Source organism: Harpia harpyja, chromosome 17, assembly GCF_026419915.1.
Source record: "Harpia harpyja isolate bHarHar1 chromosome 17, bHarHar1 primary haplotype, whole genome shotgun sequence".
Lineage (NCBI taxonomy): Eukaryota > Metazoa > Chordata > Aves > Accipitriformes > Accipitridae > Harpia > Harpia harpyja.
In genome coordinates this window covers 24,680,919-24,695,367 of record NC_068956.1, presented here as the reverse complement: position 1 = coordinate 24,695,367, position 14,449 = coordinate 24,680,919, and positions in this window count along the sequence as shown.

Genomic DNA, 14,449 nt, shown 5'->3' with positions numbered 1-14,449 from the left:
GGTCCTGGTTCCCATTCCCTGGAGCACGTTAGTATACCAAGAACAGGGGCAGGAGCAGAAGCTCTGGACTTGTCTTTCCCCTGTCTTACTCACATGTCTCCAGGTCTTCTTTGTCTCTCTGTTGCATTTATACATAGCGGGTTATAAATATCACCACAGGAAAGTCAGTGGTTTGGGTTTTTTTATCTAGCTGACTTTCCTCATGTTTTCCCATGTTTCTTACGGCACATGGGAGGGAGGAAAATCCGTCATCCTTTTTCACAGTTTTTCAGCACGGTATCCAGTGAGGCAGCAAGTCAGGTTTCAAATCTCTATATTTTGGCAAAGTTTTCGCTGGGTTAATTTAAAATACATAAAGAGATAATGACATCTTCATGATTTCTTTTTTCATATTAGATTAATTACACCAAACCCTCTCCAGAATGATGGAGGGTCCTGTTTATTACTCCCTCTTCAGTCTCCATCACTTGTCCTTGCTGTTGCCCCAAAACATTTAGAGCTGTTCTAATATCTCTTCCCAATGTACTAAAACACAATTTGCCTGTTGCTATTGCAAGATGCCAAAGACCAGATGAAATGATTGATTTTTTTGCTTGAATCTGAGAAGGAGACTCACAGGAAATAACAACAAAGTATAAATAACATCCACTCTGGTGCACCTGACAAATACAAGCCATAAAAAAAAAAAAAAGGCTGTAACATGTTCCAACAAACTTAAGGTCTTTCATATAAGAGACTAAAAGCCTCAAAAATGACAATGTGCATGCACAAAAAAAGCAAAAATACAGAACACCCAAAACCCAGAAGAAATTAAGAGTATAATTTTTCTTTGGTTTCTGCAGAAACAGAGAGTCTGTTATGTAACAGAGCTGAGATGACCCTAAAAAACACCATAAACAAAAAAAAAAAAAAAAAAGAAAGTGCTTGCTAGCTTGACCTAGAGATAACTCCTTCCTGATCCTAAACCTACTGTCTGGATCTAGGAGGCTGTGTCTATCTAGACTTCAGCCCTGCCACACAATAGGATATTTTGGGATAAGGATTTTTTTTGCAATGTAAATCAGGCTTGGCAGTGCGACTAAGCTGAGACTCCCAAATACATTTCATTTTAGTGTGAGAGTCATTATAAGCATGCAGAAGTCCTAGGGCTAGCCTGTCAAAAATGGTACAAGCCCTGCCCTGTGATGTGCATATGGGGCACAAGAGGCAGGTATAGCTGGCAGAGAAGGAAGCAGCAGAGAGAAACAAACCAGTGCTAGGACTGTCCACAGCCCACCTTCTGTATAACCAGCACTGACATTTTTAAAATGTCACAGCAGGGAAGATTTTATTGCAGAATCTGAATGCAAGCAGTGAGGGAACTTTGCCGCTATTTATCTGGAGCTCCTCCACACATATAGGAAGGAAGACATCCAGCAAGTAATCTTCCACAGGTAACTTCACAATTTCTCTTACACCCTCTCTTAAGCCAGGGGAGAAAATGTGAAGTTACTTGCTGGAAGATTTTACAACTGGTTTATCCAAGCTGTCAGATATTCGTGGAACAAAATCAAGAGCTGATGGAGAAAACTCCGGTTTGGCAAGACCGAGGGATTTTGCAGAAATGTATTTATTTCAAGAAACCTGCAAGAAGTCCAAGTAAGGCTGGATGTTTTAACAAAAGCCAGAGAGAGAAAGACCTCATCTGACCCGCAAAATCTGAATGCTGCTGGTTCATCATGAGTGTTAAAACTGAAATGGCCTATAGATGCCATGTCAGAGAGAACTTAACAGCGGGCGAGAATAACCAGTAATCAACGGTGGCCAATGTAAAGCCCAGGTTCCAGCCCTGCTTGTGCCTGAATCAGGGAAGCAGTGACACCTATATACGTTGCATCCCAACAGAGCCCTCTTGTCCTTACACATCTCATTGCTCTTAGTGAACAGATTTTGAAAGTTTGCAGTTTCATTTTGACACAAAATGAAACCACATTTTGGAACTGCAACAGTTCTTCATGAGATGGAGTTCCTGTTTTCCAGCCCAACTCAGCCTTAAGCCTTAGTTTTCAATGCCTAATGCAAACAATTTGAAACAGGAACACTGAAAGGCCTGGATGCATTCTGAGCATGACTATTACAAATCAATAAGCATAAACCATGTTTTTAACTCACTCCTTCTCCATAAATTCAAACTTCACAGTAAGTAAAGAAAATAAAGTAGAAATCTTCCCACAAGTTTGAAAGCAAACCACTTCCAAATCTCCCCTCACCTGTTTAAATTATGCTGAATGCCACAGAAAGCATACCCTTTAGAAATAACAGATGATTAACAGCGTGCTTCACCTGTAAATAAGCATGGGATTTGGTGTGTTAGATATGTTGAGTTGCACCTACTAGTCGAGCTCAAGTCCTGTGACTATTTATTTACCAGAGAGATTCCAGCTTTTTTCTTTTGAAATAAATGCCAAATGACGAATTGCTTTTGACTCCAGTGATATGGAAACCGAACTGCTGCCCATACATGTAAGACTTTTGCTGGGGAGCCATCTGCAAGCCAAACACAAAACTCTAAGATTATTATTCCAAGCCAGCATGAAATACTGCAAAATACAAAATCAACACCCAGTTTCACTCCTACTAATGTGCACACAACATAAGGCTCAAATAAAAATGTTCAGCTGTGAATATTTATGTCTTATTGTTAGCCCCATTGTGTTTAGAGGTTTAGTACACCTTTGGTTGCTTCTCATCTCCTAAATAAACAACACAGAAAGCCATTTTCTTTGTGGCAATTACATCCTAACATCTGCAAGACAGAAGGAACATGACAAAGATACACAAAATGTAAGAAGAGATTTCCTGGTGTTTGCTGCATTTCAAGGGGATGTTTAAAAGACAGGAAAAGTTTTACTGATTGCAGAATATACTGTCAAGAACCAGCAGCTTTCTGATGTGTGGTAATCTAAGCTGCGCTCTCATGCCTCCAGCCAAAAATTGTAGTGAGGTGCCAGTGGGCTCCAGAAATCTCTCTGATGTTTCAGTTGCGATTCTCCACCTATGGACACTTGGCAAATCATACAGTTCTGTCACATGCTTTTCTCCAGTTTATTCTCTGAAGACATAGGAAAAAGCTTTCTGAACGTCCCCATTAGAAAAAAATACTACCTGGCAAATCTAACATATCTCTCAAATACATGCCATGGTATTGTGCAGTGCAAGCGCTTACGATATTAATGGAAACTAAGGAGAAACCATGCCTCTCACTTGCCTTTCAGACGCTAAAGTGAACATTCGTTATTATATCTATGAGCATAACTTGGCAAATTGCATAAGCCCAGCTGGAAAAGGTGCACAGTAATGAAATAAACTAGTACAAATGGGATCTGAACAGTAAAAATTGATTATAAAAGCAGTAGGTGATTGCCTTTACTAAATGATTACACTACTGTCAAAACTAATGGTTGCAACAGCTCTGCAGTCACCGATAACTAATTCATAAGGCACCTTCATAAAACACTATGCATTAAAGAAGATGTTGTAAAATAACAATTAGAAAACTCAATGTACTCTAAAATGGAGAAACTGAATGCAGAGATGAATCAAGAGAGGAAGGGCTGTGTTTTAGCAGCTATGTTCTTTCTCTCCAATTCAGATTTAAATGCTGTCTTGTAGGACACAAGTGTCTAGACGCTGCCAGTTAATGTGCATCTGGTAAAATTAAAGGAAGTAGTAGTGACACACACAATTTCTCCCTTGTGTCTGACCATGAATCTTTGGTGACAGTGACTAAGGTACACTAATTATGATTGTAGGGAGGAGACACCAGGACTATCCACCCTTCCATCAGAAGCGTTACATCTATGCTTTATCACTACCAAGCACTTCAAAGAACCTTTCTGTCTTTGTGACTCTACTGGACTCATGAAATCTGTAAGATTTTCCAAAGGGAAAGGCAAAGCTCTCAGTGTGATCCTAGGAGGATTTTTTCCATCACCATTTGCCACAAAGGCTCTGATTCTTTACTTGATTGATCTCTCCAGACTGACTCACAGCTGTAGGAACCATGCAGATCTGGGGAGCTGTTTGCCCAAGGCACTGGCAAGGTCTCCATCACCAAACGAGATTACCCAAATGGTTCACAAATTAACATATTTTAACAATTTTAACATATTTAACCTCATGCTACCCCCATTATTTCACAGAGTATTATACAGAGGAGGAATTACAGCACAAAATGGCTAATACCTAGATCCTAGAAAAAGGATACTAACAATAAATTGCCATTATGTGTCACTGCAATGCCTGACTTTCAGCATCCTGGTCCTCCTGGTGGAATCTGGACCTCTGTAGGTGTGGTCACTTGGATGCCTCATACTGGGATGCACCCTAGGCAGCAGGGAGCTGCACAGAGGCAGTGAACAGCAACCCATTACAAATCCTGCCCTCTTTCTACAGCTGCAGAGAGGCATCTCCAGGCTTCCCTGAAGGTGATGGTGGATACACACTGAAGGGATATAGCAAGACATCTCCGTAATAGTAAGCTGAGTAGCTGAGTAGCCTTTCAGGGAGCTGTAGAGAGCAGTGCTTTGCCAGGTCCACAGTCCTGGTTAAAAAGCAGGAGGTGGTGTAGGCATGTAATCTTGGGTGTCATTTGAAGGTGACATTGTCATATCTTAGGAGGAGAAGAGATCTTTAAGGAGTTAAAACAAGCTGTGCCTTGACCATGCAGCTAAACTCAGGCCTTTATACATGTACTTGATATTATTTTTTAAAAATTAACCTCGAGACTTTATCACTGCAAGCAGAAACAGATTGTAGGACAAAAGGAACAGTTAGATGCTCCAGTATGCATTCCTTTGTTTATCACAAGCTCTGTTTTTTCCATGATTACCCCTGCAATCAGCCCAAAAGCTTAGTTTTGTTTAAAGGAAATACTAGGATCTGGACAAACTGTTGGGGACAGAAGAACAGCCATACACGGACAGGGCAATGGTCCATCCAGTCCCGCATCCTGTCTCTACTCTCCATGTGGGCCAACTGCAGGTTCCCAGGGAAGAGCATGACAACAGGGCAAGCATCCATCAGCTCCTGCCCTGATTATGCTCCCAGCCACTTGCAAGTTGTGGCTCTGGGACCTCCTGGACCAGGCACAGCATAAACTTACACAAGTAAAGTGATACAGAACAACATCAGGTAACCATCCAGGATTAAAGATGCCCTTTATATTTCTCACTGCAAAGCACTTTCTTCAGAAAAAGTATGTGACTTTTTTGCAAGCTCTGCAATTTTTTTTGTTCTCTTTTTTTCTTTTAAAAGACATGAATGTATAAACTGAGTGCAGCCCTCAAGTACCAACCCTACTAATGCTAAGTACAGAGTTCAATTCCCTTTCGATTCAGCAGTCTTTTATTTATACATCTCATGGCCATTTTTGCTGTAGCACCAAACTAGGATTTCATATTCAACCACATGCTCACTGGGATTCTTAAGCTTTTATCAGCATCACTGTTTTCCTGATGTATAGCATCTGTTTGATTACACTTAAATACAACTTTGTGCAACGAGGCTAACTTATCCAGCACTCCAGACTGCTCCATAGGTCTGCCCCCTTTTCTCTATGGGCCTTTCTACAGTCTTTGTGTGAGTTGCAAGTTTTATTCTGGCTTCGAGTTCAGTACTAAAAATATTGAGTATACTGAGTCTTGTACAGAGCCTTGAAGACTCTCATGAGACACACTTTAATCTGGTGATGATTTCCTATGACAAGCTTCTAGACTTATGCAAATTCAAGACAATTTAAGGTGTTTCTAGGAATATTGCTCTAAAAATACATCTTATACACTACTCATGTCTTGCTTTCAATGAGCTATCCAGAGATGTGTGCTGGAGAATCTGGCCTTAAATATGGCTGTCACAAAACCAAAATGGGCCAGAGTGTGATATGTATGGAAATAAAGTGAGCAGGAGCGTGAATGGGGTGGGAGTAAAAGCTTTTACACAGGCAGCGAGTGCCAATTAACAGACAACAGAAGTTTGTGCCAGCGTGAGGCAGACACTCCCAGCCCACCGCCCACCACAGGCTCTGCATTTCAGGGACTAGAAAAGTGAGTCAAAAGCAGTCAGGGCTTTGGAGACAGGGAGTACCAACCTGAGACTGTCAGGAATAGGGAAAGAGGGCAATGAGGATGGTGGGGACATTGATTTGGGGTTCTGGTCTGTGGGCGTGGGGTGAGACAAGAGGATGGAGCTTCAGATCCAAGTGTGCAAAGGATGGGTGATGCAGGAAGCACGGCTTAGAGGACGTGGCATAGCAGGGGTGGGACCTCCTTATATTCAAAGCCAAAAGCTTTTTCTCATAAATAGTTACAAATCCTTCCACCTCCCTTTGTTTTTTGGGTAAATATGATTCTTTTCAGCCTCCACCAATTAACTGGATACTAATCTATTGAACACATATATTCTTGATAATGTGTAGGGCTACCTTGGCAATCAAAATGTCAAGGGGCAGATAATACAAATGCCTCCCAAAATCTAGAGAAACTGCATCTGCTTTGTTCCTTTCATTTGCAACATTTATAATCTCAGCAAAAATGAGAACAGATTTGCTTGATGAGATGTAGCATGAAACACTGAAATCCCCCTTTGCCCTGGCTTGCCAGCCGAATAAATCACAGTCCGCTTCATACAGCCCCTATCTGAATATATAAACATGACATGACAGCTTTGGGAACATCTACTAAATCTCATTAAACACTTCCACTGATAACATAATAACATGTTAAATATATCCTAGCTGCCACACTGCACTCAGAATCAGAGTGCCCCTCTCCTGCTTTTTGTAATACTGTGCTTTGCTTCCATAAAAAGGAAAATCCTATTACAGTTTGTTTTAAAATACCGGCTCACCCTGCAGGTTGTGTATTTTCAAAACTCAGCTCTTCTCACTCTCGTTTCTGGGACACATCATTCTTTAACCTTGGACTGCTCTCCTGACAAGGTGAAAACTCATTAACCACCTCTGTATAATTTAAACACACAGCTTTGTTACTATGCTGGCACCAGCCCACAGGGACGGCTGGGTTCCTGTAGTGATATCTTGTTCTCCTAGTAGGTATGTCCTCAATAGCTTTCTCTGGGACAGAGGATAATTACCTTCCCAGTAAAAGAATCACAGTACCAAAAAACCACACAAATGCTGTACAAACTTGTGTAAGGCAAGACCACCTCCCCCAGGACTGTCACAGAGAGGAGAAAAAAAGAGCTGCTCCTGGGGCTCCCTTTTCATGTTATCCAAACAGTTCCCAAGGGTCCGACTCCTCTCTCTGTCTCTCCCAGTACCTGCTGGTATAAGCGACAGCGGCACACACAAGTCTTCCAGCTCTCATGTCAATCACATTTCTTCCCTCAGCAGTCATTTCAGAGGTAGGCAGCTTTTCAGAAGTGACTGTTCCTAATAAATAAATTGAGAGCAATTTCAGTGCTCAGTATCTCTAATAATTTATATCACTGTCCTGTTACAGGCAAAGAAACACTAACATCGCTGCAAGGACGAGGGGTAAGTGGCAGCTGGGTCCACGTGGCAGGGGAACGGCCCCACCACTGCGGAGTCACCTTCCTCAGTACCATGGCTACACCAAGCTCTTCCACGTATCTGATCTCTAGTTACATTTGCTTCATTTGGGCTCCTTGTGGTTAGCTTCCACCCCTCTGCCAACCTCCCAAACGTAGCCCAAGGCTTCATGTCACCAGGGAGAAAGGCTCCTTTGGTGAGAAACACCGATTCACATTCACTTTACAGGACAGGCTTTTAGCCCTGCTCATTGCTCCAGTGACCAGCTGCATCCAGCACTGGCAGACTTCTGAAGTCACCAGAGACCCACCAGTCTCCAAAAGCTTGCAGTAGCAATATCTGACAGCAAAATCCGGGCTGCATCATTTAATTTACAATAGCATTAGACAAGGAGGGGAAGCAGCTTAGCACCATAGCCACTGGGTGAATTCATTAGCAAATGAAAGCCATTTGAATCCTTATGTCAGACTTCCCCACGTGTTTTTATTTCTAGGCTGAGTGCTAAGCAGGAACTGTCTACCTTCCAGTTTCAGTTTGGATGATGCCAAAATCTTTTGAGCACAACCCAAGGAAGTCAAAGTGGAAGATATTCATTTCACTAAAGAAAAAATACTCTGGAAAGCTCTCTAGAATGCAATAAAGGCCCAAGTCCAGAAAGCCCTGAGCTGTGGTTTGGTATTCACATCGACAGAGAGACTCCAGCATTTGGTGAGTCCCACAATCAGCCACTTCCCACAATGTCTCAGGTGCCACCCGAAGCTGCTTGCCACCTACTCTGATGAAGATAAAGTGACAGTCCAGGGGCAACTGCAAGAATGCAAGGAGAGAGACAAAAATTAGGAGTCCAGCATTTAAAGAGCTAAAGTCATGAGATTTTTTTCTCTACATAATTAAAATGATGGCACAAGATAATTTTGAAAAGATCAAACTGTCTTTTTCATATTGCTCATCTTCTTCCTCCTTCCATCCTCCTTTATCCCATTCTCATCACTTTCCACCACGGAAAAACTGAGGCTTTGCCTGTCCTTGCCTTTGCACCAGAACCCTTCCTTCTCTTTTTAACTGAATCCTTCAGATCAGGAGCTGACCACCTGCTTATGGGCTGTCCAAATCTAGGCAGGCTTTGCAACACCTCCTAGGAACCTCGTTTCTCACCATATTTCCCTGTGTGTAAGGCTCTGGGTGGGAATAAAGCCACGGTCCTGGCCTCTACCTGGAGCATTGCACCAGGAGCATTGCTGCAAGGGCAGCACAGCGGCGAGCCCGTAGTACATGCTGGCAGGGAGCTACCTGGGCCTGATCCGAACCTCCACAAAGTTAGTGGCAAAACTCCAGTTGACCTGAATGGGGTTTGGATCAGCGCTCTAGTGAGACAATTTTGGAGGTAATCGAAGTGCAAGGCTCCAAGTAAATGATTGCCGGTGATTGCTGTGCTGATGAGCAGAAGGGAAAGATTGTGGCAGGAGGAGCAATCAGTCAACAGCGGTAAAGGAGATTAAATTAAATTCCTACAGGATGATGTACGGATAGCTTCTTATAGTTCCCTTTCTGTAACCCCATCCTTGCAAATTTCTTTTATTCACATATAGTTTACACTGGTACCTACTTTACCTCCAAATTTGGCATAACAGACTTCAGATCATGCAGCAAGCACGTTTCACAGCATAAACAATACAAATAAAGAGACTGTTTCTCAGGTTCCCTCCCATTTCACATTTGTCTGGATCCTTCTCCCTCCTTGGGCAAACAAAAGTTATCTCTGTAGTCACCGCAGCAATTTTTTACCAAAACCATTGCTTAGGGAAGTATCTAATGCTGTTTATTTGGACAGAATTTAGAAACTGCCCTTTTTTAGTGTCCTGGTTTCAGCTGGGATAGAGTTAACTGTCTTCCTAGTAGCTGGTACAGTGCTATGTTTTGAGTTCAGAGCGAAGAATGTTGATAACACTGATGCTTTCAGTTGTTGCTCAGTAGTGTTTAGACTAAAGTCAAGGATTTTTCAGCTTCTCATGCCCAGCCAGTGAGAAAGCTGGAGGGGCACAAGAAGTTGGCACAGGACACAGCCAGGGCACCTGACCCAAACTGGCCAACGGTGTATTCCATACCATGGGACGTCCCATCCAGTATAGGAACTGGGAAGGGGGGGCAGGGATTCGCCGCTCGGGGACTGGCTGGGTGTCGGTCGGCGGGTGGTGAGCAATTGCCCTGCGCATCATTTGTACATTCCAATCCTTTCATTATTGCTGTTGTCATTTTATTAGTGTTATCATTATCATTATTAGTTTCTTCTTTTCTGTTCTATTAGACCGTTCTTATCTCAACCCACAGGTTTTGCTTCTTTTCCCGATTTTCTCCCCCATCCCACTGGGTGGGGGGGAGTGAGTGAGCGGCTGCGTGGTGTTTAGTTGCTGGCTGGGGTTAAACCACGACATTTAGGAAGGTGACCAAATCTCCAGGCAGAAAATGTCAGTGAGGCTTTTGCTAATTACAGCAAATCAGTGCATGGAAACTACTGCTAGAACTACCTGGAAACCGATACTGGAGCTGTATTTACCAGACCTGACTGTCGGCACTTCAAGGAGGAGACTGGGAACCTCCAGTCCCTGGAGAAGGAAAGAGGTGTGCAAAGACAGATTCAGGTCTTAGACGGGGCGAAGCCCTCTCTGAAGCTACCTGCCTCCTCCAACTCACTGTTGGAAGCCAAATTTTGCCTCACACAGACCTGCTTTCAGAGCAGACCTGGAAGCAGATCTCGGGAAATGGACCGGTTGCTCAGGTAACACAAGACTGAGCAGATGAAATCACTGGGATCATTTTTCCTTTTAATCATCTGGTTCTGTGCTGGTGGAAATAGTCCATTTGGGCACTTGCTCATGCAGGCGAGCAGGGCAGACCCGGGGACGGCAGCTGGGGTCAACCGAGGCAAGTTTGTCGTGATGCGGCAGGTCCAGGGTCCAGCGGGGAGGTCAGCCTGCAGGTCAGGGTCAGGCCCAGAGGGGGTACCCAGGGTCAGACGCTGCCCCGGGACGGCCAGGCAGGGCTGTGGGCAGCGGGAGACCGGCACTGCTGCTGCACCGCCGGGGCAGGGACTGGCAGCCCCAGGGGCTGGACTGGGGTCCTGGGCAGGGTAGGAGGAGGCCCCCGGGGGTGTCAGGCAGGGCCAATAGGGCCTATTAGTGCCCGCAGGGCCCCGGCGGTAGCTTAGCTGTAAATATTCAAGGACTCCAGCTTTACCAGATTTCATTAAAACTAATGGGATGAACTCATACTTATTCATTATGTCTCCTGCCCTCCTTTTCTAAAAATTTAAAAGTCTGTTGCTGTAAGCGGATCCTTGAAGACAGCTGTGAGAATGGCTTGCTATGAAGAATCTGATCTGCAGTGCTGTAGGCTACTGCAATTACCTAAATCTTTACCACTGTTGCACATTACTCCCGTTCGTCAATGTCCCCATCCTGCCTAACCCATGGTATTTCATTATCATTGCCTTTGTTTTTGAATATTCCACATTGCTGCACTTGGCGCAGAAGGAATTTATTAAAAAGCAACATGAAATTTAAAGAAGACTTTTGCTCACAGATAGGCTGAATAATACTACATTAGCATTCAACAGTCTTCACTAATCTGTTCTTGCTCCCTTGTAATAAGCATGCAGACACTGTGTAAACAGGGGCTCTATCAGAATGAATGATGCAGAGTTTAGCGTTTCCTTCCTCATGCACAATAGACAGATTCTCGCTCCATAAATTGTTCCATTTGTAAATTATCTGGTAGGTTAATAGATTTTAGAGCCTGAAGGGACTTCTGGCATCATCTAGCCTGTATCACCTCTTGTGTAACCACTGCGTGTATAAGCTGGACAGTTTTATCCAGTGATTCCTGGTGAAGAAGAAATTATTCTCCCAAACTTATTGCAGTGGGAGACCTTTGAGGGTATCACTGTGATTGAAAAAGAGTCCTTTGCTCTTAAAATTACTTTTAAAGGGAGATTTTCTAAGTATATAAGTCAGTAGTAGTTTAAGACAGATTACGTTTATAATAAATGATAGATGTTTTCAAAGTGATTTGAGGCTTCACTCCACAAAGGCACTTAGGAGTGAATATAGCTTTAAACTTGTGAATTGTCTGATAGGGTTCCTGGGCTTCCAACAGAGCCTCCGTGTAAGAGCTTTGCTAGCTTAACTGTCGCAAAAGCTCACTGAACACATTTATAAAACAGCATCAGATGAGCTTCAGTGTGAACTAAGACTCTAGACCAGTAATAGCTGCACTGCAGCAAAATGGCTTCAAGGCAGATCTGGAAACATTACAGTGTCTACACGTAACACCAAGCTGATTTCAACTTGTCTTTGAGTACGGTGATCACCCGCTTAAAAAACAGCTGTGGTACCTGACACTGCCACTCGAAAATCTTCAATTTTGCTGTCAGTAACCACAAAATAATGCTCATTTCTTAAGCATAGGACCAGAAATAGCTGGTGGTACATACTGAGCAAAGACTGACTTTTAAGTGGTGACTATGGCAGCTGTAGATCGTTTTCTTAGCTGAAGCCACCTTCATTTACCTTCCCTTGAAGATGACAGCATTGTGACAACAGCTTTGTCATGTCATAAACTCAACCTCAAAACAACATTAATTGGAATCCATGGGGAGCACCTGATACTTCCAGGAAAACACAAAATTATGTCAAAGCACATCAAAGAAAACTAAGTTACATGACAAGAAAATGTCAAAATAATCTTAATATAGACAAATAAGAAGATGAAAGATGAAATGCAACAAACTTTATTGCCAGCTTTTGGAAATAACTGCAGAGTGTCCAGGTGACTGCAAAATTAATTGGGACACTGGGAAAAGAACAAATTAGCTCATTGGCAAGTTAGGTATGAGCTAGGAACCTAACTAAAATTAGCAAGACTGAATAATATGGCTTCAAGGTGAATCTGTAAACTTTACAGAGTCTATACAACAGTAGGCTGATTTCAGGATATCTTCAGGTAGACAGTTATCCAGTCTATACTTTAAGGAACATCCTTTACTTCCTTGATTTTTTCCACGGGTTTTTCCCCATCCCTGATGCTAAAGATTCATTTATCACAAGGTCTGAATCTATTAATTATGCCTCTGAAGAGCACCAATAAGATTCTAATTAATCTTCCTCTCAGTGCAGAGTTAAGCCTGAAAAAACTGTAGTACTTAGCAGTACTAGTGACAAAGCTCCTACCAAAAAAAGTAGTGCTATTTTTCTTTCTTCCTCTCCTAAGGTGACAGTGAATGGTATACTTGCACTAAAAATCATGGATAAGACTTTTCAGTTAAGACTTTGTCAGTTAAGGTATTTCCCTAAACCTTTGGTTTCGCAGTTGTCATTTGAAAAGAAATTATATTCCAAACATCTAGCAAGGTTTGTTACTGGCTGTGCAGGTGATAAAGTGATATCTGCATGTGGCATAATAAGGAGCAAAAGGAATGGATTTGCCAAGTGAAACACCTACATACCACCTACGTACCACACCATAAGCAGCCCATTAGCAGTAGCAGTGCACAGGGGAGCTCCTGGAGGGCATCTTTTGGTTTAGTTACGTTCAAAGGGAATCCAGCCTGCGTGCTCCAAGATCACTTTTTGATGTGAATCAAAGCATGCCAAAGGGACAATTGCTCCTAACGCACACTCCTACTCTGAACTAAAATATCACGGGTACATTGCCTGCAGGCACCAGTCTGCTCTGCTGGGTTCAGAAATGGAGCAGCAAGTTAATGCTTCTGGCAGGACTTGAAAACAGGTTTACTAGGGCTCTTTGGGATCTCTAATATAAGTTCAAAACTCTGTTACCAGAGGGAGAGATCAGGCCTTCAGATGTTTTACTATAGCGAGCTGCTGTTTTGTTCTGAGTGCCAAGGTAGTCACAGAAGTCACAGCACCATATAATGGACCTGGAAAGAGAAATCAATCCTTTTCAAGCTTCGTACAGAGACTGAAAGTTTCATAAATGATCTGAGGTGAATAATTTCCCAAAACTGGGATGAAGACTAGAGTTTGAGATTGAAAGACATGTGCACACCCAAAAAATAAGGAAAACTGAGAAAATCATTGCAAGGGCTCACTTGCTCACTGCACAATTCATTCTTAGCCTTCAGCAGAACTTGGAGGACTGAAATCTTTGGCTGAAGGATAGAAACACAGTGAGTGCTGAAGGAACAACCATGAGTGACCTCCTTTGATATTTGAATCCCCGAAAAGACATCAGCAATACAGAATAGAAACTTCTCTAGTAACAGTAGGTCCTACTTAACAGGAGACTCCACTCTCCCCTGCCCACATCTCTTTCCTGTTCTGCTGTAAGTTTCTATTTTGGCACTGAAGCATGCCAACTGCCCAAGCAATTGTTTTGTGCATCCATGGTCTAGACACAAAAAGGGCTATACACTTTTTTGGGTTTTGTCATTTGCTTCTAAGGAAGTTTTTGCCTGGCATTGGAAAGACTAATCCATGGCCAAACTGATGGTGCATAGAGTAAAAAAGACAGAGCAAGTTACACAGTTATATGTGTGTTGTGCTCAGTGCAGACCAGTGACTCCAGACAGACCAGTATCACACCAGTCACATATCACTCATCTCACTCAAAATCTACTGCCAGAAATTCTCCATTCCTCTCAGTTAGTGAAGGTGCTGCTCCCGCAGTCCTCTTGCACTGAGCTGTGAAGGAAGCAGGGATGGCCCCGGAGCCTGTGGTGCATTATCGCTCCCCCATTCCCACTCCCTCCTAGAGGTCGGACATAGCTTGCACAGCCTGCCCTGAAATGGCTAATGTCCCACTTGTCTACCTTGTCCCCAGTTTCCTGTACCAGGACACATGCCCCACATGTGCTCCCCATGCAACTCATTAATGGGGGATGAA